The 26,360-nt window shown below is 35.8% G+C and overlaps 1 protein-coding gene across 4 annotated transcripts in view; it reads right to left on the minus strand.

The window, feature by feature from the left end:
• PEAK1 (pseudopodium enriched atypical kinase 1) overlaps positions 1–26,360 on the minus strand; it is a 306,975-nt gene that overhangs the window by 164,713 nt on the left and 115,902 nt on the right. For all 4 annotated transcript variants that reach the window (XM_032342363.1, XM_032342360.1, XM_032342362.1 and 1 more), the window contains one exon: positions 13,986–14,067. The gene's annotated coding sequence lies outside the window, so the exon portion shown is untranslated. The remainder of the gene's footprint in view (positions 1–13,985; positions 14,068–26,360) is intronic.

Here is a 26,360-nt window from a genome sequence, read left to right on the forward strand (position 1 = left end):
CTTCACATGATTAATAATTTTTTATTCTATACTGCACAATACAGATGATATGCTATAGAAACTCTGTATTTTGTTACCCTTTTTTGAAGTATGTTAATAGTTATGTTAATAGAATAGTTATGTTAGTAGAATAAATAGAATAGTACGTTAATAGAATAAATCCCTTCGGGCTTATAGTCTTTACTTCTAAGACAGGAGCCTTCTAAGATTTCAACAAAAACCCTAATGTGTTTAATAGGACTCAAACTTAAAATCTGATTAGAAATATCACCTGAACAACTTCTCACATCAGCTATCATTTTCCTCGAGGCTCTACGGAGTCTCCTCTGCACATTTGAATTTAGACATCAAACCATGAAATTAAAAGGAATACAAATGCAAATGTTGAGGCCCCCTTTATGCTGTATCTCTTTCTTTTATGGGCATTTTTACCACCGTATTCCAGGACAATCTGCATGACTTGTGTATTAGTGCTAATCTATCAATATTAGATTCTTGATTGCAGTAATTTTATCTAGTTTTTTTTTTTTAGAATATTTTTGTAGAAAATAGACTCTAAAGTATTCAGAGGTGATAAGGTCAGCAACTTACTCCCTCAAATGAGTCAGGAAAAATTATTATTTTTACAACTTGTGTGTAAATTTCAAATTATTACAAATTAAAAAGAAAAAAACCAAATTATCAATAGACTCTATCCCAATACAGCTCTATGCTTAAAAAGAAAGTAATTCTGTAGTGAAATAAATTGAGGTAAAGTTACTGTTTTCCTTTTAGCAATTCATAATGTATATTACCATGTCAAATATTTCTACAAATCATGTATTAGCCATACTTTCATTTATTCATCTTTCCAACCACAAGTAAATTGTATACTTAGGGCCTACTAAATGAAAGGCAATATTGGAGAGATAAAGAAGTAATAAGGGAGGCAAGATCTCTTCTTTCATTGAGTTTCCATTGTAATACAGAAAGAGACAACTAATTTCAGATGCTCTGAAAAAAATAAAACTGGGTGTTATAAAGAGATTGGGGAGGTATAGATATTTTTAGATAGTGCATCAAGGAAGACCTCTGAGGACATGATGTTCAAGTTAAAACTGAATGAAATAAGCCATACATGCAATAATTTAGAACAATGTTCCAGACTTAAGACATACATGTCATGAGATAGGAATGAATTTAAAATATTGATGGAAAAGTTTCTGAATTATTCAAACAAACGAGAATTTGTGAGAAATAGCACACTCATCAAAAAGCATGGTCACAAAGTATAACTTCCAATTATAAATAAATAAGTCATAGGGATGTAATATACAGCACGGTGACCATAGTTAATAATACTGTATTGCATATTTGAAAGTCGTTAACAGAATAAATCTTAAAAGTTCCCATCATAAGAAAAACAATTCTGTAACTTTGTATGGTGATGGATGTTAACTAGATTGTGATGATCATTTTGCAATATATATACAAATATCAAATCATCATGTTGTATATCTGAAATACACAGTTTCACCTAATATTAAGTTATATGCCAGTTACACTGCAATTTTTTAAAAAATGAGGAAACTGTCCTGATTTTAAACCTATTTATTAATTCCTATATAATGAAAACAATAAAATAATGATTATTTTACATTCTTAACTTTTTTTTTTTAACTAAGTATGCCAATTGCCTGAGGAATCCCTGATATAACCTTTGACATTAAAAATCTGTCAAAGCAGGGCACCTGGTTGGCTCAGTGAGTTAGGCATCTGATTTTTAACTTGGGCTCAGGTCATGACCTCAGGGTCATGGGATTGAGTCAGAGGGGGAAGTCTGCTGGAGATTTTCTCTCTCCCTTTCCCTCACACCACCCCCATCTCTAAAGTCAATCTATCAATCCATCAATCAAAACATTGGCTCCATATTGTATGATCTTTTTTACTTTGCTATCTAATAGTAGATAATAGTTCAAATAAAAATATCACTTTGAAATTAAAACATAACACTCCACTAAGATCCTACAGCTTACCCAGGAGCTTTTTAATAATTTAGAGCAGGGACTGTCACACTATGACCCAGGGGCCAAATCTGACGAGCCATTTGTTTATATATAGCCCACAAGGTAAGAACAACTTTTGCATTTTTACACAGTTGGAAAAAAAGACAAAGAGTATCTTAGATGTAAAGAATTACATGATATATTCAAATTTTGTTGTCTAGAAATAAAGATCTATCAGAACACCGCTAGCTCATTTTTTAACGTATTGCTTATAGCTGCTATTGTACTCTCAAAGGCAGAGTTGTTATAACAGGGAACATATGGCCCACAAAGTCTAAAATACATTATTTGGCCCTTTACAGATAATGTTTGCCAATTCCTGGTCTAAAGTATACTGAACATGTTTACACTCTACAATGATAGGGTTAATACTTTAAAACATTACATCAAATGGCTCATTTAAGTACTTACCCACTGGTATGTTTAGTGTTTTGTGTTTCTAATGAAGTTTTAAGTAATAATTTTATATTTAAAATGACCATCCCATTATATTGAATTTTTACATATTCAAAAATTCATTTCCCTCATTTGTGAGATTTATGAGGTATGATAAATCATTTTCCTTGGGTCAGTTTCTGATTTAAAGTTTGTAATGGACTTTGAATTGAAAAATAAACAAACATTCCTACAGTTGATAAAAGATCATTTATAACAATACTGAGGAAAAGTGAATCAATGGTTAAATGTTAGGTAAAAAATCTGCTCGAGAGCTTCAGAATTTTGTAAAGGCGTTAAGTATTAAAAATTCATTCTGGAATGATTCAGTTTCCATTTCTGACCACGAGGGATTCAGCAGGTCTAGAATAATCCTCCCACTGCAAACAGCTAGAACACAGGATAAAATATAGGAAAAGGACTATTTTCAGACACAGGCAGTGCAGGACCGTGATCCCTGAAAAAGAAAAAAGGAAACAAACAAGGCAAGGCCTACCATCACCCAAGCTTCTCAGTCAGGAAGCAATTAACCACTCCTGAGCAGGGAGGAAGAACCAGACAGAACCTGGCAATCTTGTTGACTTGAGGAGACAGAGAAAAAAGTGCAAGGAGGCCAAGGTGGCTAGAATTTATGGGGCAGAGTTCCAGAGAGGAGAGAAAGTTCCAATAATTTCAATGAGGGTACCCTAGAGTTTTTAGCTAAATAAAAACCTGTACATGAGAAGAGTAAAATTTCCTTAGACCAGCTAACAAGAATATCTAAGGAAAGAAAGTTACCAGGGAGTTGTAAGACAAAGGCTTCTCAGAGCTGACATGGGGCCAAGATTTCAACAAAGTTCCTTCAAGCAAGAAGGGAAAAACCTTGTTGAATATACAAGGCAGTAGTGACCCCAGAAGATCCACACCACAGAAGCAAAAGGAAAGTAACCCTAGAATAACCCTATAGACCCACCTGAAAGGACCTTGAAAGCTTAGGAAAAAATCAAACTAATATGTGATTTATAATGCCGGTCAGGAAAAAGTCCAATACTCTTTAAAGGAATGCCACAAAAACAAGGACTCAACATATAAAATTCGCAAATATGTGACATTCAGTTAAAAATTACTGGACAAAGAAACAGGAAAATGTGACACACAACCAGAAAAATATCAGTCAATAGAGAGAGACAAACCTGGAAATAAAAGGCATGGAGGAATTAATGGAGCAAAGGCACTGAAAGGGCTCTTACAAGTATGTTGCATATTCAAGAACATAACTGAAAACAGAATATAGTGAAGAGAGAAATGGGGGGTTTTCTAAAAGAGCCAAATAGAACTTCTAGCAATTAAAAAAATATAAATATAATATTCAAAGTCAAAATTTCACTGGATGGGACAAACAGTGGTTTATGCTCTGCAAAAAAAGAGATCAGTGAACTTTAAGACACTTTGGGGCATCTGGTTGGCTCAGTCAGTAGAGCATGTGACTCTTGACCTCAAGGTTGTGAGTCTGAGCCCCACACTGGGTAGAGAGATTACTTAATAATAATAATTATAATAGGGGAGCCTGGGTGGCTCAGGGGGTTAAGCCTCTGCCTTTGGCTCAGGTCATGATTCCAGGGTCCTGGGATCGAGCCCCACATTGGGCTCTCTGCTTGGCGGGGAGCCTGCTTCCCCCTCTCCCTCTCTGCCTACTTGTGATCTCTCTGTCCAATAAATAAATAAAATCTTAAAGAAAAAAGAAAGTTAAAAAAATAAAAATAATTTAAAATAATAATAATAATAATAAAGAAGTGCAGAAAGAAAAAAATGACCACGAGGCAATGGAAAAATACTGTTATAAAGGTCTTATATTATATGAGAAGTGATAGAATATTATTTGATAATAGAATGTAGTAAACTAAAAAAAGCACAGTATAAACCCTAGAGTAACCACTAAAATAAATAAATAGGTAGAACAAAGAATAAGCCAGTAGGGAAATAAGCCAACAGGGAAGATTAAATAGAAAAGTATAATTAATTCAAAGGAAGGGTTAATAGAAAACAAACAGCAAGATGATAGATTTAAACCCAAACACACCGATAAATAAGTTAAATGTTAATTGTCTAAATAATCCAATTAAAAACCCAATAAAAAAGTAAGATCAATATATGTTAGCTATCAGAATTCCACACTAAAATAAGGAAACAGGTTAAAAGTAAAAGGATGGAAGATATACGCAATACATCAAAATCTTAAAAAAGCTGGAATACCCATATTGATACCAGATAAAATAGAAGACAAACCAAATATTACCAAAGATAATGAGGAACATTTCACAATGAACAAGGGTCAATTCATTTAGAACACAGAATAATTCTAAGTGTGTATGTACAGAATACCAGAAGTACAAAACACATGAAGCAAAAACTGACGAACTGAGGGGAGAAAACAAACAAGTATAACATACAGTTGGAGACATCAACATTTCTCTCAGTAACTGGAAGAACAGGTACAGCGAAAGATAAAGAAGACTCTTTTCTTTTCTTTTATCAGCAAAGATAAAGAAGACTAGAATAGTACTCTCAACTGAAATGGTATTTATAGAATATGTAAACCAACAAAATAAAAATATAAATTTTTATACTGCCTATGAAACATTTACCAAGACAGACCATCTGCTGAGCCAGGAGTAAGTCTTAAGAATTAAAAGGATTGAAACTATACACAGTATGTTCCCTTACCACAATGGTACTAAATTAGAAATCAATAACAAAGATATCTAGAAAATTCTTAAACATTTACAAATTAAACAACATACTTCTAAAATAATTCAAGGGCCAAATAAAAAAACCACAAGGGAAATGCGAAAATATCTTGAAATGAATGAACATAAAAAGGTGCTTTGAGGAAATTTGTAGTTTTTTTATGCTTTTATTGGGGGGCCAAGGTCAAAACCAATAACCTAGTCTTCCACCATAAAAAGCTAGAAGAAAAGGGAACAAATTAAATCAAAATAAGTAGACACTTACAAAATGACCAAGAATAGGAATCAATAAAACAGACAACTGAAAAACCGGAAAGATGAATGAAACCAAAGAAAGGTTCTAAGAAAAGAAAAAAAAAAAAGTCAATGAAATTGATAGACCTCTAGCTACACTGAATGAAAGAAGCCAGAAATCATCAATATCAGGAATGAAAGGGGGAACATAACTTGAGAGTCTACAAATATTAACAGAACAAGAGCCTATTATGAATGATTTTATGACAATAAATTTAACACCTAAGATGAAATAGACAAATTCCTTAAAAGACACAGATTACCAATACTGACTCTGGAAGTAACAGATAACTTGAATAGCCCTTTATCTGTCAAAGAAATTAAATTTGGGTTTTTTATGAAGATTTTATTTATTTATTTGAGAGCAAGCGAGCGAGCACATGAGCTCCAGAGGCAAAGGGAGCGGGAGAAGCAGACTCCCTGCTGAGCAGGGAGCCAGATGTGGGGCTCAATCCCAGGACACTGAGATCATGACCGGAGATGAAGGCAGCTGTCTAATGGACTGAGCCACCTAGACACCCCAAGGAAATTAAATTTGTAATTTAAAAATGTCCTCACAAAGAAAGCTCCAAATTTTCAAATGGCTCACTGGTGAATTCCATCAAACAAGTAAAAACAGAAGTAATACCAATCCGACATAAATTCTTCTACAAAGTAGAGGAGGGAACATTTCCCAACTGGTTTTATATGGCCAGCATCAGATTGATTCCCAAACCCCAAAAAGGCATTTTTAAGAAAAATACACCACAATAGCTCTCTCAAATATAGATGCAGAAATCTCTAACAAAATAGCAAGTCAAATTCAGCGATATGTAAGAAGGGATGCAAGGCTGATTTTACATTTTTAAAAAATCAATGCTATTAATCATATTAACAGAATAAAGGAGGAAGAACAATATGACCATTTGGATAAACACAGAAAAAAATTTAACGAATTTCCACACTCATTCATAACAAAACTTCAGACAATTCAGAATACATAAGAACTACCTTAATTTGATAAAAGGCATCTGTAAAATACTGACATAATATTATTTACTAGTTGGATGTAGAGAAAGGTTCTGAACAAAAGGGGACAACTTGAAATAGTTTTCTGGGGGGACAGGACGTACTATGCCCTATTTGTAGTGAGAACTACACAAGTTTGTACATGTGTAAGAGCTCACAGAGTAAAAAAGTATGTAAAAGTTTTTAAACAGCAATAATAATAACCATTATTTCCCCTTACAATTTTTGACATTCCATCATCAATGATTTAACAGTTAAGACAGAGTGTTCTAGTTCTACTACTGCCACTACTTGGTTGATACTGAGTGACTTAACCTCTTACATTTGGTTTCTCATTGTAAAATGGAAGGATATAATGAAATGATCTCCAAAGTCTCTCTCTATTCTAAAACCTATTCCTATTCCATGCTGTTACATTTTTACTGCCCCAAATTAACAAGGAACACAAAGTATTTCTATGCACTCAAGTAGATTCTAAGTTTTGCTTCAGACAATGTGAGCTGGCTTTCAATATTCTCTGTTATTGGTTTTATGTGATCTTTTTAAGGGGCTCTGGACATTTCACTGTACTTACTAGCTTTGAGCTGCTAATCTTTAGATAATACCATTCTCCCCTATTTGAAATAACCAGGCCTCAGACTATAAGGATTATGGTTTCACATAATATGATAAAGTATATTTTTAAAAAACTCTGAATGGAAAATCTAGAGTTCCCCAAATCTTTTACAATCTTTCATAACTCCTGAAGAAGACCTGCAGACAAACAACATTTCAGGCTACAATATCTTTCTTTCTTTCTTTTTTTAAGATTTTATTTATTTATCTATTTGACAGACAGAGATCACAAGTAGGGAGAGAGGCAGGCAGAGAGAAAGAGGAGGAAGCAGGCTCCCCGCTGAGCAGAGAGCCCAATGCGGGGCTTGATCCAGGACCCTGGGATCATGACCTGAGCCAAAGGCAGAGGCTTTAACCCATTGAGCCACCCAGGCGCCCCATGGCTACAATATCTTTCACTGAAATGTTGTTTATATATAAAGATGAACAAAGTCAGCAAGGGAGCTTATACAATTTTTAATTTAAAAATCAGTGTTCAGGGACGCCTGGGTGGCTCAGTGGGTTAAGCCACTGCCTTCGGCTCAGATCATGATCTCAGGGTCCTCGGATCGAGTCCCACATCGGGCTCTCTGCTCAGCAGGGGCCTGCTTCCCTTCCTCTCTCTCTGCCTGCCTCTCTGCCTACTTGTGATCTCTGTCAAATAAATAAATAAAATTCTTTTAAAAAAAACCCAAAAAAACAAAAAACAAAAAACAAAACAAAACAAAAAAAATCAGTGTTCATAGAAAATCTGATTGTAATTAATGGTCTTTGGTTTAAATTGTGCTTGGAGATAGGTTCTCCTAAAAAAAGACCAGAGGGCAAATGATTATCAACTTTTTAAATTATGTTCAACTAGCCAACATAAAGTACATCATTAACAATACTCTCAATTTTACCCAGCAGAATAATTTTTGAATACTTATGAGAATCATCCAACCTTCTCAATTTGAGAAATAAAAATAAATGGAGGTGGCACATATATATGCCAACAAATACTCGATTAACTCTACTTGTGTGATAGTGTTTTTTTCTGAGTAAATTCAAATACCCAGGCAACGACAAATGCACTGATATTACAAATATATGCCAGCAGATTCGGTAACTCCACTTTATCACCTATATTTCTGGTTTTTAAAAATATGAATCAACTCATTTAACTCTTTAAAATATACACCAAGATATAAAATGAAGTCCTGACCTATGTTTGTTAAATAGAAATACATTTAGAAAAAGAAAAACAAGTATTATCTTATAACTCTACTGCCATATTAAGCTCTAAGAAGAAAGCAGCAAATCAGTTTCTTATATTTCCTTGGTGTCAGATCACACTCACATACAAACACACACAAATCAACATCTTTGTATTTCCCTCGCCATCACCCTGAAATTTACTGAACATGACATCAAAAAGTATCTGAAATTTCCCATAATTCCATATGTCTCGTAAGAACTGATCTCATATTAGAAAGCACCCTGGCACAGAAACCAAATTCCATAGAATAAAGCAAATCTGTATTAATGTTGAATAAATCTCCTGGCAAACCACTTTATTTAGTGCTACCAGATTTGTCAATAAGACAGAAAAATACAAAGTGTTCCAACTATTTCTTTATAGAAATAATTAGCTTAAAAATCAAAGGCTTAATCTATTAAAACCATTCCTTTTGAATCACATGGACCATACACATACAGAGGGAATGTTTTAATGTGAATGAGACACCAGTCTGGAAGCCTGGCTCCTTAGCAGTAATGCCCAACAAGGGAAACACAAATCACAGGAAAAAGCCCAGTCACCTTTAAAAATTTTAAGCCTTCAGCTAAATATCAGAACTTTACCATGACCCCTGAATCACAGCTGGCCAACAAGAAGCTAACTGTAGTCCTTAAAACTCACTATACTCTGGGCAAGCATGACAGTCATATTATAAAAGGCACAGTTTAATGAAAGTGTTTATATCAGATTTTGGAAGTTTCTAGGAGACCAGCTCCTAAGCTATGGCAAAACAAAAATTAAGTATCAAGTACTATGAAGTGGCCTTTTTGGTTTTTCCTTTAAAGAACTTTAAAGTGGATCAGTTCAGCATCTGCCTTCAGCTCACGTCAAGATCTCAGGGTCCTGGGATTGAGCCCCACATTGGCCTCCCCGCTCAGTAGGGAGTCTGCTTGTCTCTCTCCTTTTACCCATCTCCCTCAGGCCCCCGCTCCTGCTCTCACTCTCTCTTCTGTCAAATAAGTAAAATCTTTTTTTTTTTTTAAATAACAAACCTTAAAGTGGCAGTTTTAAAAAACCCTTGCAAAAAAAGAAAAGAAAAGAAAAGAAAAAAACCCTTGCACAAGTTTTGAGATCAGACATAAAATTAAGAATTAAAGACCAGTCTATTCAATTTGTCCTCAAATGCCATTTCTCTGAATTCCATGGATCTGCAATGGGGTGAGAATGGGAGTGGGCTATGAGGTAGAGCTTGGTAAGACCATCAGCAGATGGGCAAGAGAATCTTTAAAAGGACTCTCAAGGAAAAAAGATTTCAAGAACATTCTTCCTCTCTAATTTACATCAAATCTTATAATGTTGCTTTCAAATTTTTTTTCTACATTTACTCCACCTTCATTGCTTTCCTTTTTGATTAGAACTGCTCCATTACTTCTACAGAATATCATTTATAATTTTAAAAAACTTTAGTACACAATGAAAAATAGAAATTTTCTTAATGATAAAATTGTAATATCCACAGTGAAAGCAACATCATACCATGCAATCCCCCCAAAAAAATCAGCTCATTTTAAAGGAAAGACAATTTGGAGACCAAAACTGTAAAAGAAAAACTGCTAACATCCATATACAAGTTTAAAACAATTTTCTTTCCAATTAAAAAAAAATAGATTGTTTACAGAAAGTTACCAAAGTAGGCAGCATTATCTACAATAGCCAATTAAGAAAATAGCCCAAGTGTCCACTGACTGATGAATGGATAAAGAAAATGTGGTGTACACACACACACACACACATACACACGGGAATATTACTCAGTCCTAAAAAGGAATGAAATCTTACCATTTGCAACAACATGGATGGAGACAGACTAGTATTATGCTGAGTGAAATAAGTCAGTCAGAAAAAAACAAACATCGTATGATTTCATTCACATGTGGAATTTGAAAAACAAAACAAACAAGCTAAGGGGGAAAAAAAAGAAAAGAGGCAAACCATGAAACAGACTCTTAATTACAGAGAATAAACTGATGGTTACCAGAGGAGAGGTGGGTGGTGGGGGCAGTTAAATATGGGATGGGGATTAAGGAGGGCACTTGTTACGATGACCGCTGGGTGTTGTATGGAAGTGGTATATCACTATATTATAGACCTGAAACTAATATTACACTGTGTGTTAACTAACTGAAATTTAAATAAAAACTTAGAAAAACAAATAAATGAGGGGCTGCCTTCAGCTCAGGTCATGATCCCAGGGTCCTGGGATTGAGCCCCGCAGTGGGCTCTCTGCTCGGCCGCAAGCTTGCTTCTCCTTCTCCCACTCCCCCTGCTTGTGTTCCCTCTCTCACTATGTCTCTGTCAAATAAATAAATAAAACCTTTTTAGAAATATCAATAAATAAATAAATAAATAAATAAATGGATGGATGGATGGATGGATGAATGAATAAATAAATAAATGGAAAGAAGGAAAGAACCAAGGTAAAGCAATTTGTTGTTTAGCACCCAGGTCACTGGCACAGAAAGAGGTAACATTTCCAAGGGACATGTCCCTACCTCAGAGCAGAAACGGGGGATAAAACACCAAAAACACCTCGTATCACTAAATGCAATGAAATAAATAATTGTGTGTGAACCTTAGCTTCCTACACTTACTTATTCATTTATTTTTTCAGGATCCCCTTCTAAATGAACTGTTTAAAGTTCCCCTAGCTCACCTACAATTTTTTAATACTTTATTACAAAGTACAGTTTCTGTTTGAATTATTTTGTTAAGGATAAAGCAACTTAAATATTACACTATTGATAAACACGACACCACTAAAAGTCAGTTCTGCTTACTCCTAATCCAGGAATAAATGAAAACAAAGTTTAAATCAGCTCACAGACCTCAGTTTTTGCCACCTCCTTCCCTCTCTGTTTTTGCTATTTATACTGCTGAGATCATTCCACTTTCGTACTGGGAAATGTCTGCTGTTCCTGCTTGGACTTGCTTCATCAATCACTGAATTCTCACTTTCTCATACAACAGGACTCCATCACAGGATATAATTAATCCCACTAAGCAAGCAAACCTCTTAAACTTTAGGCCCAGCTACGAGACCTTGCACAAATTCATTTCTATAAAAATGATAATATTTAATCCAGAAGACTGCGGTGAGGCTCGTATGAGGTTAATGTACGTGAAAGAGCTCTGAATGTTCGAAGTGTCACACAAAGGTGAGGGTCTCTGTTTCTTCATCTGTCATATGGGAGGATTCCCTTAGCTGATCTCTAAAGACTTTGCTTCCATCTCTAAAAATTCTTTGATATTTACATTTGAAGCACATGAAACTCCTCTTACTGAGACAGTAACTTTACATAGCCGTAAGAGAGGTAAGGAACAATCAGCTCAACCTTCTCATCTCACAAAAGAAGTCCAAAGGCAGGCTAAGGAGTCTGCAGACCAGAGAAGTCAGAAGGAAAGTTGGGGCAGGCCGGACTGAGACCTGACTCTGTGCAAAGTCCCTTCTGGCATGTGATACTATTCACTATTCTGGGAGCTTGAAAATCCCTCTTTACCATGGCTTAAACAATTACCTTTTCAAACTGGTTATAATGAAAAACTCATTAAAAAGATGTAAACTTTAAAAATAGTGAAATAAATAAAATAATAACAGTAATAAAGTAAAAAGATATAAATATTAGTTTGGTGAAAATGACCTAACTGCGAATAGTCCAATTGAAAATGTTTACAGATGATACTAACAGCGAGGGGGTCAAACCAAACTGTCCAGCTATTCATTTGGCTTGTGTGATATTTAAGCCAATGGGCATGAAATAAACACTATCTAATCTTTCCTAATTTAAGACTTTTAATTCTGATTTTGTTAGCTTAGCTTTGTTACTAGCTATGTGATCTTGAGCAATTTATTTATTTCTCTGAGTCTCAGTCCCCTCATCTTTATTTTTTTCAAGTTCTTTTTTTAAGATTTTATTTGTGTAGTGAGTACGAACCTTTAATAAATAAAGTGTAATAAATAAATGAATAAATAAATAAATAAATAAAATGTAGTAAGTGCAAACCCCTACTAAATGAAAAACAGAAACAAAATACAAACTAACCACATAGCAAATAAGCCTACACAATATGCGTGTAGTGATAAGATTAGCGCGGAGTAACAAGTTGTAAATATTTTAACTTGTGCGAAATATCGTAAACCAAAACATGTTTACGACGTGTGTATGTTTTTGGTGTGTAAGCATAAGAAAAATAAGTGATGTAATATGTTTATGAAGGAGACTTAGCACAGTATATAAAGAGGCATCGGGTTGGACTGAGGTGAAGCGAGTTCCTTGTCGGGAGAACATCATCCCGGGTGTTACCGACGCCCGGACAGTTTCGTTGCCGACCACTCGCTGGTTCTCAGTCTCAACTTCTGCGGTGACCTGTCTAGATTGTGAGGCGACGTCTCCTTCTCTGTAACGTCAGCGGACCGTGACCGGGCCACGATAGTGGTGCGGACCTCGTCCCAATAAAGATCAAGTGAGTTACATCATATCCACCTCTCTATCTCTTCTTTACACGTTGTGACCTCCTGGCGGGACGCAGGGGTTTTGCTCGCAACAATTTGACAGAGAGAGAGAGAGAGCTCACAAGTAGGCAGAGCAGCAGGCAGAGGGTGGGGGGAGGGGAAGCAGGCTCCCCGCCAAGCAGAGAGCCTGAAGCAGGGCTTGATCCCAGGACCTGAGATCATGACCTGAGCTAAAGGCAGAGGCCCAACCCACTGAGCCACCCAGGTGCCCCAAGTTTTTTTTGTTTTGTTTTGTTTTGGAGCTCGAACTCAAAATCCCAATATCAAGAGACAGGTGTTCCTCCAACCGAGCTAGCCAGGTGCCCCTCCTCATTTTTAAAACAAGGATAATACCAAGGAGTTCACCTAGTTATTGTGAATTAAATGAGCTAATTCATGTGAAGGCCCTAGAGCAGTGTTCGGCACATACACTTCCCTTCTCTGATCTCCTAAACTTCAAGGGAATTTTCTCTCCTTTTTCTTCATCAGAAAGATTCCTGGGGGCACCTGGCTGGCTCAGTCATTAAGCATCTGCCTTTAGCTCAGGTCAGGACCCTGGGTTCCTGGGATCCAGCCCTACATTGGGCTCCCTGCTGGGTGGAAAGCCTGCTTCTCCCTCTCTCACTTCCTCCCCCTGCCTGTGTTCCCTCTTCTCACTGTGTTTCTCTCTGTCAAATAAATAAATAAAATCTTTTAAAAAACAAAAAAGATTCCCAAAATTAAATTTATGAGGTCTTTCTTGGTTCTCAAATCAGTTATTGGCAACTGTACAATAACTAAACCTAAATAAAATGAGGGGCATTGTGACCTAATAGAAGGCAAATGAGGTTTGGAATGAGAGAGTTTGAAGAGCTTTTGACCTTGAGCAATTTACCAAACTTCCCAAAGGTACTTATCTGAAAATAGACGATTATCTAGTTTTTTATCATTCTGTCTTTCTTATTCACAGAGACATTGCAAATACTTTGAAAAGGGCATCTCTTATTCATCTTTGTCTCTTCCATAGTAGGGTAAGTTTCAAAATTATAAGATTTGATGCTGGAATAAGGCAAGAGGTTGAAAAAAGGGATTCAAGACTAGAATAAATGTGTGACATTATGAAAAAAGGAAGTACAAACCCAGTTTAACTGGCTCCAACTGTAGGCATTATGTCATTGCTTCCTCTTCTTTCCTTACAAATGGCCCTCAAATACTCTTTTCCTACAAGAAGATGCAAAGTAGGAAATAAATATTAGTGAAGGTTATTTGAATCATACTTTAAAACTGAGCATTCTTTAATTAACCATTCTTTAGTTTACCATTAAGCAGAGACAAACTGTTACTCATGCTACTTGAAAACAAGTCCTCTAAGAGGTGTTTTACTTTAGGAAACACTATGGGTTTAAGTAGCCAAAAAAGTAAACTTACCTCAGAAAATCACTAATGAATAACAATACCTTGTTAAAAATAACTACTCAGGACAGGATTTCATGAAGCACTGTAGTTCATTATATTATGCAAAAATATTTCTAAAACTAAGTTCTTAATCTTCTGGGTGAAGGGAGAGTGGTGAGACACAAAACTATGAGAATCTGATGAAAACTGTGAATTGCATTTCCCCCAAAATGCATATACATGAATCATATTTTGCATATAATTTTAATTGAGACATTAAACCTCTAGTCTGTGAATCTCTAAAACCTGGTAGTAGACTCTGAGGAATAGTTTTTGAGATATTCAAATCGTGGATTTATAGGATTTTAGAACCATAAGCAATTTAGCACTCATCTAGTGCAAACTGCTAATAGAAAAATAAAGTAGTAGTGGCCCAGAAAGTTAAAAAGAATTAAGTAAAGGCTTACTGTACTCAGGAACAAAGGTGTCCAACTACTATGCTAATCTACATAAGACTGACCATATAAAATTTAGGATAAATCAGAGCCTTTGGTTTAGAATAATTCTCACAGTGGAACCCAAACAGAAGACTGGCAAATGGTCTTTTGTTCCAAACATCAGTGGTGGTTAAGATAATGAATTCTGGAGTTTTTCATAGATGTGTGAAAAAGTTGATTAATTCACTTAATCTTTCTTAACTTCAGGTTCTTCAAATACAAAAATGGAAATAATAAAACCCACTTATGAAGGGTTATTTTAGAGATAAAATCAGATAACATGTGTAAAGTATTTAACCCAATGCTTAGTACACAGTAGGTGCTTATGAAATTATATGAATTAAAAATATTTCTAGGGGCGCCTGGGTGGCTCAGTGGGTTAAAGCCTCTGCCTTCTGCTCAGGTCATGATCCCAGGGTCCTGGGATCAAGTCCCACCAAGCCCCACATTAGGCTCTCTGCTCAGCGGGAAATCTGTTTCCCCCTCCCCCGCCTGCCCCTCTGCCTACTTGTGATCTCTGTCAAGTAAAAACAAAACAAAACAAGAAAAAAAAAAAAAAAACAAAAAATTCTTATCTGCAACAAAATGGATGGATCTAGAGCATAATCCTAAGCAAAATGATAAATACCATGTGATTTCACTCATATGTGGAATTTAAGAAACAAAACAAATGAGCAAAGAGAAAAAGAGACAAACCAAAAAACAGACTGTTAACTAGATAGAGAACAAACTGGTGGCTACCAGAGGGGAGGTGGGGGGGGAGGGATGGGTGAAATAGGTAAGGGGAATTAAGAGTACAGTTATCATGATAAGCACTGAGTAATGAAGAGAACTGAATCACTGTAATGTATACCTGAAACGAACATAACACTGTATGTTAACTATATTGGAATTAAAATTTCTTAAAATTAATACTTAAAAATTTTTCTTATCAAGTCATGGAATTGGATAAAATATGAAACAAGTCTCTAAGTAAATGAGATGTTTTCTAGTTGAACAGAATAAGTGGCAAATATTTACTGAGTATCTTTTACATAATATACTATTTAAGGTATTGATTGAGGATGTAGAAAAGATAAAATTGTCCTTTCAAGAGGAATTAGGTAAAGACAGAGTCTTCTCTTCATTTCTGTCTTGGGTTTCTCTTTTCCTTTTCCTCTTAGGGTTCAGCGTTTTGGCATACATACTCTGGATTCCCACCTGGACTAGGAGGACCCCTCACATGATAACCCCTAATTCTGACCTTTCACATGAGCCTCAGACTCCAACATCCTGTTGTTTTTAGATATTCCCACCTGAATATACCATAGGTAAAAACTCAACATGTTCAAAAGTGAGCTTTTCATCTCTTCCTAAAATCCATCCGCTCTTTCAGTTCCCTGCTCTGGTTAACAATGCAGCAGCCACTTAGACACGCCAAAAGTCTAGCAGTAATCACAGTTCACCAATCATCTTAAAACCTCATTGATTTCTACTCTAAACATGTTCCAAGTCTACTCTCTCAATTCCATCCCTATCAATAGTACTCAAATCCAGGTCATTATCTCTCAATATGGCCAATTCAGTTATCCAACTGGCCCACTCTTATCCTACCCCAGAATCATTTATAATGATCACTCTAAAATGAAAATCTTGTCACAGCACACACCATAATATGTCAGACCCTTCCATGGCTACTCTCCAAAGCTCACCCACAGAAAAAATGGACAGGACGACATTTAAAGTACTCAATGACCTGGCTCATGCCTATCTCCTCAGCTTCATTTCATATCTCCCCCCTTTATCACACCACAGCCATACTGAATCCCATGTGTTCTCACGCTGTTCTCTTAGACAATATATCCTTACCCTTTGCACGAATAGGAAATTCCTACTTGCTCTTCAAGGTTCATTTCCAGGATCACTTCCTCTGGGAAGCCTGCCTGGAGCATACTTCCCTACCCCACCAAGCTCACACATCATTACAACAAGCACACAGGAGACATTTGTTACACTGAACAAAAATTAAGATTAAGCGAAGTAATGATACAGCAGCAATTAATTCATAAAAATAAAGCCAGTGAGAAGAGAAACTAGTTGGATTGTAGTGTTTCTCTGGAGAAAAAAAAAATTTTGATCTGAAGATTTAAGGAGTATTTATTCACAGATTGGTGGAAGAGGGGAAACAAAAGCATTTGAGTGAAAGAGAGATGGACATGAACACATTTAGAGGAGAAATGTGTATAGTAAGGCTGGAGGGACAGTCAACAGCAAAAATAAACTCATAAATATTGCCATCCTTATAAAGAGGTTTAGGAACCACCACCAATGAATCACCAGATTTTTCAAATAATTTTCTCTGAAACTATATGGTATACTTACCATTTACAGTTATTACCTTACTCTTCCATTAGAGGGATATTAGTTTAGAAAGATATCTTCATCTTTTAGTTAATCCCTTGCAATCTATAGGTTTAAGAAAGTACTCCTACTTAATTCACATGTACTGAAGAACTTTACATAAAATCCTGAAATTATCATATATCTTTATGTTGCATGACAGTTTGCTGAATTGGAGTAAGTTAACATAGACTCTTTCAGGTAGGTCAAGGGCTAGTCAACCTTACTAAATATTAACCTTTATTATTAGAACATTAGATTATTCCAAGTGAGAAGAAGAAACTAAAAATACAGGAAGCTTAATATTCAAGTCAACAGGAATTAAACTATAAATATTTTGTTCTCTGAATGCAGAATAATTAAAGAATATCAATCCTGAAACTCAAATACACTAGTCATAATGCAGACAAAGAAGAGATCTATGAGATATTCCCATATGTAGAGTGAAGATTAAAGTCATCTACCAAGAATAAAAAGAGGAAAAAAATTTTGTCATCTCTGAATTACACTTAATGACAAAATCTACTGCTTGCAGTAAAGACAGAGAACATTCACTCTAATACATTAGTTAGAAGACCACACAATTAGTCAAAAGGAAATCAAGTTAGAAGCTTAAGAAGCACAAGTAAATCAGCCACCCCAAACTGAAGCATCTCTAAATGGAATTCTGTACCATTTTTATTTTATATATTTAACTATATAGCTGTATAAGATAATAACAACCCAGGGCATATCTTCTATATCAAAAAGAAAGGTGATTAGAAAACAGATATATGTTGACAAAGCACAGAAGCACTTTGGAGCATAAAAGTTATTTACATGGAGTTGTATGTGTTCTTGTCCTTGACTCTGTAAATGCCAATTCCCTGCTTTCAGGTTTGCAGACAATAAAAAGTGAGATACAATGCTGAATGTTAATTTTCAACATAACACTGATGTTATGTCAGAAGATATGGATAATTCCCACTCTCACATAATACCTGTCATGTTAAAATATCCCTACTGATATGAACCAACATTCGTGAATGAAAGGTGGAAAAATTCTTTTGAGCTGTTGTCTTCAAGCAAATTGACAGATGTGAACGCACAAACACTAGTGTTCGATTATGAAACCCCCTCACACATAAACACCATTGTAAAATAAATTTCTCTAAGAGAAGAGGGACTGAAAATATTACAAGCTTGCTAAAGAGAGTAACACCAAGCTATAAAAGAAACTGGCAGCCCAAGAATATGATGTTGACAACCACGTTATGCTCAAGTGTGCTATAGATGGTCATTTAGATGCTGTCAGCCAATGTCATCTGAATGTCTTCAAAATTCCATTTTATGAAAAACCTGCTGACTTAGGAAGCAATACAGAATCATCTATCTGATCTAAAACAGCAAACTGTTTTTGTCTGATATATATTTATCTTTCAACAAGAAGAGAGAGTTATATATTTCTTGTCATGATAATCTTAACCATAAATTGAGGCCAAAGTCTGCACTGTACAAATGTAAGAATTGTTCATAAAAGAATAGCAAATTTTATGTTCATACACAGTCAATTCTTACTATTGTGGTAGGTATGTTCTATAAAGTTTTCATCATCAACACTGCATCAGTGAATACTGTACTTCAACTGTTTCTAGGAAATGAGAAATACAGGGTGAGCCTCCGATTATAACATTTTCATCAAATGATCAATACATAAATTTTGTTTTATGTGTATTTCACTTAAAAACATGTTATTTAATAAATACTGTTCACTCATTAAAATCTAACTCAATAGTGTTATTCACGACTGAACGTTTATCTAACACACATGTTGCCATAAGGCATATCAGAACTATGTTGTATTTAGGAACACTACACAGCTCTTTTGCACTTTGGAGAACACGTTAAACAGCCCAAAAAGGCGCAAAAATATGAAAAATTTGGCACTAAGGAAATGGAGAAAAGGACATTAATTTACAGAATGAGAGTTAAAATAAGAAAGCAAATGTCACCTTGTTCAAACTCAGCTGAGAATGTGCAAATCAGGCAACTCATTTTTAAATTTTTTTAATTTTTTTATTTTTTTTAAGATTTTATTTATTTATTTGACAGACAGAAATCACATTAGGCAGAGAGGCAGGCAGAGAGAGAAGGGGAGGCAGGCTCCCTGCCGAGCAGAGAGCCCAATGTAGGGCTCAATCCCAGGATCCTGGGATCATGACCTGAGCTGAAGGCAGAGGCTTTAACCCACTGAGCCACCCAGGCGCCCAAGATAACTCATTTTTTTTTTAAATTAATCCTTACATCCAATGTGGGGCTTGAACTCACAACCCCAAGATCAAGAGTCACATGCTATACCTACTGAATCAGCCAGGTACCCCAGGCAACTCATTTTTTCACCACTCTGAGTACATCTACAAATGATCGTGGAAGCACCAAAATTATTGATTTGGGGGTTGCAAATAAATTGTAGCAAGTAAGGGAATTTGCAGAAATGAAAGCAATGAAGAATGAGGATCAACTATGTGTATATATATCCTGTGTATATGTGTGTATTTGAATGTATGTTTGTGTGTGTATATGCATATGACACATCTGAGAGGAAAGATAAGTTGTGGGACTCTAGTATGAGACTCTCCTGAGGTCCATTTCTGTATTTCCACTTGGCAAACTGGATACCTCTACCTGAATGTACTATGCGCACTTCAAACTTAACACACCAGGCTCATTTCTGTACTTACCCCGAACCTGTCTTCTGCTACATCACTACTCAAGTCACTATGACTCTGACTCCTTCCTCGACATCTTACCCATAATGATTCAACCTCTGAAATATCTCTTAAAGTTTCTCTCTCCCCCTGACCAAGCCCACTGCAGTCATCATTAAATGCTTTTCTATCTCTTGGACCACTAGCACAGTTTTACCATCTTCTTTCTCCATTCTCTACTCCAAAATCACAGGCTATATTACTGTCACTGTTAGTTTTCCAAGACCTAATTATACTTTCACTTCCTGATACCTATGTGATGAGCTCCAAATTTCTTGGTTAATGGTATATAATGCTTCATTATGATGACACCAAATCGTCCTTCTTTATTTATCTACTGTCACTCACCTCTGCTAAACTCTATAGCCACAGTAATCTATTTCCCATTCTTTGAATATATCCTGCCCTTTAAAGACCCTTTATACATGTCAGAAATTCCACTAGCAATGCTCTTTCTTCCATTATTTATTTGCCCTCAAAGCCTCTTATGTCACCTGCTTTATATGGACTTTTCTGATGGGCCTTTACCTCTACTTCAGGCCATGTTAGTCACTATATTCCCTATACTTCCATAATATTTTCATATACTCCTATTCTAAAATTCCTTGAGTTCTAATTATTAAGGATGTACAAGAATGTACAAGGTTGGCCAAATACTGATTGCTCCTGCAGCTGGGTAATGCAGATTCAACTACAGTCTATTTTAGTGAGTATGCTCAATTTCCATTAAAACAAAGTTTTGAAAAGTCAAGAACAAAGACAGAGAGAAAATATTTGACTATAAGTAATTGAAAATTGGACTTAGGTGTAACTTAAACAAATATGGCATTAACTTTTTTTCTCCACATAAGAAGTCCAGAGTTCCCAGTCTAGGGTCATCACAGAGGCTCAAGAAGGTCATCAAAGACCAAGTCCCTCTCTTTTTGCTGCATTAAGTGTGCTGATTTGTTGCTTCAAAGCCACTTGCAGTAGATAGAGGCATTATCTCTACATTCAAGGCAGAAAGAAGGATAGCGCAAGTCACTATCAAAAGCGTTTCTTCAGTGCCCTCAGCAAATTTAGTTTGTAATACATTGTCCATAAGCTCTTAACAGTGCCCTGATGGCCTGATCCCCCTGCTTTGAATGCAGAGACTATTTTTGTACTTTAGCAAGCAATCTAGTACAAAGCATATAGAAGTACTCTGTATCTAATGAATATATGAATCTAATAAAGGAAAATTATAGTATGCATAATAATATAAGAACTCTGCTAAATTTCTTTCTAAAAATAATAAAAAGTGCTCTGAAAATTGCCAATGCTGTGCAAATAAAGAACTACTAGCATTACAGTAGTTTGACATGTATTATCATGAGATGTTTTACTGTTTTCTCTGTAGGCAACCAGGTAGATGATTAACAAAAAGTCAAGAGACCTGAATTTTTGTCCAAGCAAAACAATCTTGATGAAACTCAACTGACTTAAAGATAATGTTATTAAAGATTATCGCCCAGGGTTGTTCTGAGGATAAGGGAAATGTAAACAATATGAAAGCACAGTGAAATGTATAAAACAGTATATACACATGCATTATAAATGAAATGGTTCTATTAAGTCTTGGGAGGAAACTTACAGTTCCTATGTAGTATACATAAAGATATATACCACACGCCACCATCAATAATATGAATTAAACATGGATGCTGAATGTGGTTAGATGAGTTCCTTGATTTGGCCCTGATTCGTTCTGGCTATGGGGAAGTAAACTAACCAGACCTTATATTTATACATCACCAGAGAAAAAATGCTTTATAAAATAAAATAAGCATCTTGATGCAACTATGTAATATCCACAAACTGAAAAGTAGGATACGATAAACAAACTGGTTAATACAGAATAGTTGACATCAAATCCCAATTCATCAATTAATAATTACTACCAATAAATGAATAGTACAAAAGTAGGCCAAGGTCCTAAAGCACTTCTAAGTTAAATCAAGTGAGAAATAAGAGTAGAAGCCTGAATATTAATTTTCCTCTGACTTTAATAAACTTGATTGAGCTTATAAAGACTACTCTTCAGGGTGACCTTATGGCTCATACGTACAGGCAACACTGGGGGTCAGAAATATTTCTGATTAATGATAACTTCAGTGGCCTGTTTTCTAAATTTTTATTAAGTTGTATATTTCCTAACCTATAAGAATGTTATAATAAGCATTATGTATATGTAACAAAAAACTAACCAATACTAAGGAAGAGAAAAATGACAGTTCTAAAGCAAGAGAATCTCCACAGAATATTATATTAAGAATTCATGCATCTTCACCTTTATTGGATTTGGAGACAATAGCTGCTTTGAAGAAAAACATGGTCTTCTGTCAAGTATGTTTAATTAATTCTCACTTCCCAAAATTCAAATACTTTAACCTTATTATTAAAGATTTACCATTTCCTAATTCATTTAAGCAGAAACTATTCTCCATGTAGGTTACCACAGAATTATTAATACTGAAAACTGACTTATCTTAATACAAAAAACAGCATCAAGACTGTAGTTCAGTAAATTCCAGGAGAGTACTGTATAAAGCATCAGTAGGTCATAAGCAAAACTGAAAAAATTTCAACAGGGGATCAGACTTTTCTTACAATTATTTCTACAGGAGGAATATCCATTTCATAAGAAACCAAAATGTTAGAATAGTAAGAATGAGGGTGCCTGGGTGGCTCAGTGGGTTAAGTCTCGAGCTCCACATCTGCCTCTCTGTGCTCAGTGGGGAGCCTGCTTCTCCCCAACCCTCTCTGCCTACTTGTGATCTCTGTCAAATACATAAATAAAACCTCTTTAAAAAAAAAAAAGAATAGTAAGAATGAGCTTATGCTTTATAGCTGTATCCACCAACTTTCAAATACATCAATTTTTGTTTTTAAATGGGGAGAAACAATGTTTCCCTTCCTGTTTTATCTGCATATATTGTTTTATCAGCTAAAACTTCGACATTGAATATTCTTCCTCCAAAGAATTTGGCATATCTGCAATAAAGAATAAATTATTTGTTAATTTATATAAAAATAAAAGTTGTAAGTGATATAATTACAATGAGGAGCCATTTTATTTTATTTTATTTTATTTTATTTTATTTTATTATTTTTTTTAAGATTTTTATTTATTTATTTGAAAGAGAGACGTGAGAGAGAGCATGAGAGGCGGGAAGGTCAGAGGGAGAAGCAGACTCCCCATGGAGCTGGGAGCCTGATGCGGGACTCGATCCTGGGACTCCGGGACCGTGACCTGAGCCGAAGGCGGTTGCTTAACCAACTGAGCCACCCAGGCGCCCCGAGGAGCCATTTTAAATATTTAACTTTTCAGATGGAGGAAAAAGTATATTAACTTAAAGATTTATTGCTTTTTAAAACATTCATGATTTTGTCTCATTAAAAACTAGAGAGGATATTATATATTAATAAATGATTCAATACAGCAGAAGATACAATAGTTCTGCACATTTACACATCTACTGACAGACCACCAAAACATATAAAGGAAAAACTGACAAAACTGAGGGCAGGAGGCAACTCAGTGACTCAGGTCATGATCTCAAGGTCCTGGGATCCAGCCCAGGGACTGGCTCCCTGCTCAGTGGGGTGTCTATTTCTCCCTCTCCCTCGCCCACTGCCCCTCCCCCCTGCTCATGTGCTCTCTCTCTCAAATAAATAAATAAAAATCTTAAAAAAAAATAAACAAGCTAAAGGGAGAAATAAAGAGTTGTACAATTATAGTTAGAGGCTTCAACATCCCACTCACAATAATGGATAAAGCAACCAGATAGAAGATAAGAAATAAAGGACTAAACATCATAAACTAACTAGACCCAAAAGAGATATACAGAACCCTCTACCCAACACAGAGTATATATTCTTCACTGATGCATGTAAGACATTTTCCAGGACAGACCATATGTTCAGCCACAAATTAAGCCTCAACAGATTTAGAAAGATAAATATCACACAAAATATCCTTTCCAGCCACAACAGGATAAAGTTAGAAACCAAGAACAGAAGTAAAACTGGAAAATTCACAAATTTGTGGAAATTACACTACACACTCTTCAGCAACCAATGGCTTAAAAAAAGAACTCACAAGAGACATTAGGAAATACTCAGACATGAATGAAAATGAAAATACAACATGCCAAGACTGACGGAGGCAGGGAAAGCAGTGCTAAGGGGAAAATACATAGCTATAAATGCTTGCATTAAAAAAAAAAGAAAGAAAGAAAAAGCTCAAATCAGCAACCTAAGCTTACAACTTAAGCAACTAGAAAAAGAACTAAACCCAAGATAGCAGAAGGAAGGAAATAATAAAGATTAGAGCAGAGATAAAGGAAATACAGAACAGAAAAACCATAGAGGAAAATCAATGAAACCAGAAGTTTCTTGAAAAGATTGTTCCTTGAAAAGATCAACAAGGGCGCCTGGGTGGCTCAGGTGGTTGAGTGACTGCCTTCAGTTCAGGTCATGATCCTGGAGTCCCGGGATCGAGTCCCGCATCAGGCTCCCAGCTCCATGGGGAGTCTGCTTCTCCCTCTGACCTTCTCCTCGCTCACGCTCTCTCTTACTGTCTCTCTATCAAATAAATAAATAAAACATTTAAAAATAAAAAAAAAAATAAAAAAAATAAAAGATCAACAAAATGACAAATCTTTAGCTTAAATAGACTAAGAAAAAAAGAGAAAAGTCTCAAATTATTAAAATCATTCACTAAAATTAAAGTGGAGTCCTTACTACCAATTCTAAAGAAATAAAAAGGATTATAAAAGAGTTTGGGGCACCTGCGTGGCTCAGTCAGTTGAGTGTTGGACTCTTGGTTTCAGCCTAGGTTGTGATTTCAGGGTCTTGAAATACAGCCCCACAATGGGCTCTGTGCTTAGGGCAGAGACTGCCTGTCCCTCTCCCTACTCTTTTACCCCTCCCCCCAGTCTAAACATGCATCTTGCACACTCTCTGTCTCAAATAAATCAATAAAAATTGTTTTAAAAAGGGTTCTGTGAACAGCTATACATTAACAAACAGGATAACCTAGAGGAAATGGACAAATTCCTAGAAACACAAAACCTATGAAGAATAAATCATGAAAACATAGATCTGAATAGACCTATAGCTAGTAAGAAGATTAAATCAGCAATCAAAAATCTCCAAACAAAGGACCTGATGGTTTCGCTAGTGAACTCTGCCAAACATTTAAAGAACTAAAGCAGTCCTCCTCAAACTTTCCTAAAACACTGAAGAGGAGAAAACATTTCTTAATTCATTCTATGAGGTCTGATGTCAAAGTCAGACAAAGACACTACAAAAGAGACAAAAACCCAGAAATAAACCCTCACATATATTTCACATATATGCAAATCAAAAGTATAATGAGATACTACTTCGCATCCAATAGAATGGCTAGTATGAGAGAAAGAGGAAAGGAAAAGGAAGGGGAAGGGAAGGCAGGGAAAGGGGAAGGGCAGGGCAGGGCAGGGCAGGGCAGGCAGGGAGGGCAGGGCAGGGCAGAAAGACAATAATAAGTTCTGGTGAGGCTGTAGAGAAATTGGAACACTTGTACACTACTAGTACTAATTTAAAACAATAACTGTTGGTACAGAAAACATAATGGTGATTCCTCAAAAATTAAAAATAGTTACCATATTACCCAGCAATTTACTTCTGAGTCTATACCCAAAAGAAGTGAAGGCAAGCAGCACTACTAAACCAATGTTAACATACAAAAGCCACTCAAGTGTCCTCTGACAGATGAATGAATACAATGGAATACTATTCAGCTTCAAAAAGGAAAGAAATTTTGCCATATGTTGCCAACACAGACAAACCTTGAAGACATTAGCCTTCATTAGTTCATTAGGGAAATGAACTAGTCACACAAAGACAATGATCCCATATATAAGGTACTTTAAGCAGTACTTAAAGTAGTCAGAATCATAGAGACAGAAAGTAGAATGGTGGATGCCACAGGGCTAGGGGCAAAGGAGAATGGGGAGTATTAGAAGGTCGAGGCTATATAAAGTATCCTCCAGAATTAAAAGACATTTTGAGACCAAAAAACAAAGTAGACAATGCCATACATTTTACAAAGTTTTACTCACGTTAACGAATTGAGGGGGAGGATCAAGCGAATGATGATCCAGACCTACACAGTTATTTCCCAAAAAGTCTGGCCCTTAGCTACAGGTTTTATAGAGCAAGGGGACACAGGGCACACTGTAGGGAGCTCATAAGGTTCACGTGCATTTCAGAGGCTCTGAATTCACCTAATTGACACATCTTATGATGTTATTTGTGCAACAGGAAGAGGAAAGACTATGTCATTTGAACAAATTTACAGAGAGTCAAAGCCAAAGCAATCCTCCCCACATTCCAACCCTGGTGGGCATTTCTAAGGCATATATCCTAATCTCCAAGGGGCCTGGGACATGTAGCCCCAAGAGAGGTCACAGAGAGGACATAAACAAGACGA

Source organism: Mustela erminea, chromosome 5 (genome assembly GCF_009829155.1).
Source record: "Mustela erminea isolate mMusErm1 chromosome 5, mMusErm1.Pri, whole genome shotgun sequence".
Taxonomy (NCBI): domain Eukaryota; kingdom Metazoa; phylum Chordata; class Mammalia; order Carnivora; family Mustelidae; genus Mustela; species Mustela erminea.